The following is a 1,812-nucleotide window of genomic DNA, read 5'->3' as shown; positions in this document are numbered from 1 at the left end:
TAGGATGGTGCCGAATCCTTAGATCAACGTCGGGGAAAGTGACATCTCTAGGATAGTGTCTTCCTATCCGTGAACGTTTATTTAAATCTTGTTTAGGGTCCTTCTATAAAATCGTATTATTTTTTCCAAACAGTCTTGTACATTATTACTTAGATATAATCCCAAATACTTTAGATAAAGTTCAAATCATCATTTAAAGAAAAAAAATAAAGTAGCCCAGAGAGAACTGCAGGATTCCTTTGGATGTTAAGTTACAGCATACCTCAAAGGCACTCAGCTGGAGTGGGAGCATGTTTAAGGAGCCTGGAAGCCTCTCCCCACCCCCAGGCAGAAAAGTTCTATTTCCCCTCCAAGAGGAAATGCATGAAAGCTGCTTGATCTGGCTAAAATGACAGAGATCAGGAGAAATCAGTGTGGTCCCCAAAAGTGCAAGCAAGCCGGCCTCTCCAGCTCTGCGCTCAGAGCTCAGTCCCTCCCCTCCAAGTATGACAAGAGAAGCGTGCCCTTGATCTCCCAGCATGGAATGCAGGGATGTTAAAATGCCTGGAAATGTCCATGGCTATACCGTGAGCAGCGATCTCAGCAAAACCCCACTGTGGCTTCTCACAGCAACTTCTCCAATACGGTCATATTAAATGTCCAAACTCCCTTTTATGTGGGCAGTTCCTCAAACCCGGGAACCTCCCCAACTTGCGCCTCTTCCCTGGAGCCCAGCCCGAGGGAGGCACCCTGTCACTGGGGCGCAGAGGCCGCATGCGACCCCTCGTGCTACGGCGACCGGGATCCTGGCAACAGAGTTTCACCGTCCAGCTGGGGCTTTCCACCCAACTAAAACAGGCTCCCCTCTGTGACACCTTCTGCAGCTCCTAAACATTCTGAAGGGGAGACTTGACATTTACAACGATAATAAATGTTGGGTTTCCTTTAACTGAACAGATGTCCTGCCGTTTACGGAAAGCTCCGCAAAGTCAAAGCTGTCAGCCTGGATGGGCTGAGCCTGAGCAGAACCCTCGATAACCTCTCCCAAGCCCTGGGAAGACTGCTCCCCCAGCTCCCACCTCACCTGCCCTGTCATAGCCCCTAAAGCCTCCTCTACCCATCTATTCACCCCAGACCCACTCAGCAGGGGACGTGCCAAATGCCTCTCCCACCCCCAACCTGGTCCCAGCCCCCCAGGCTCCCCGCAGGCCCCCACTCCCCCCAGAGTAGACCAAGGAGATCCCCGTTCTCTATCACGATGCCTCTAGCCATACCCACCCCCACGACCCCTCCCTGGTCCCACACCCCGCCCAGGTGGAAGCGGGGTCCTCCATGAGACTGCCCAGCTCCCCCTGCCTCCTCAGGGCAGGGATGGCCAGGGCCACCCACGGGCCCATGCTGAGCAGGGCCCAGCTGCCCAAGAGGACATCCACCCCCCTGAGGCTGGCCTGGCACATGGCGCTTCTGGCAAAGGCCTTCCTTCCGCCCTTCCCATTCCAGGTGCTAGCCCGATAATGACCCAGCCGTCGATCAGGTATGCTGACGTTTGCACAAAAACAATAAATAAATCTCCTATTTTGCTTCAAATCCAGGGCAGATATAGCCAAGGTTGGCATAAGACGATAACCCATTACAAAGGACTGCTTATCCACTTGCAAACCAAGGCTGCTTGGGATAAAAAGAAAGAGCTTTTATTATAATCACAAGGGTGGGGAGCTCAGAACAGACAAAACTTAAGTGGTGCCTCCTGGGACAAGGCGGGCAGGGGAAAGCTAGAAAAGAGCTCGAGGAATCTTCCGGAACCCTGGAAGTTCTACTCTCGACGGGACTGTG

Source organism: Ailuropoda melanoleuca, chromosome 16 (assembly GCF_002007445.2).
Source record: "Ailuropoda melanoleuca isolate Jingjing chromosome 16, ASM200744v2, whole genome shotgun sequence".
In the NCBI taxonomy this organism is placed as follows: Eukaryota; Metazoa; Chordata; class Mammalia; order Carnivora; family Ursidae; genus Ailuropoda; species Ailuropoda melanoleuca.
This window is presented reverse-complemented; position numbering follows the sequence as displayed.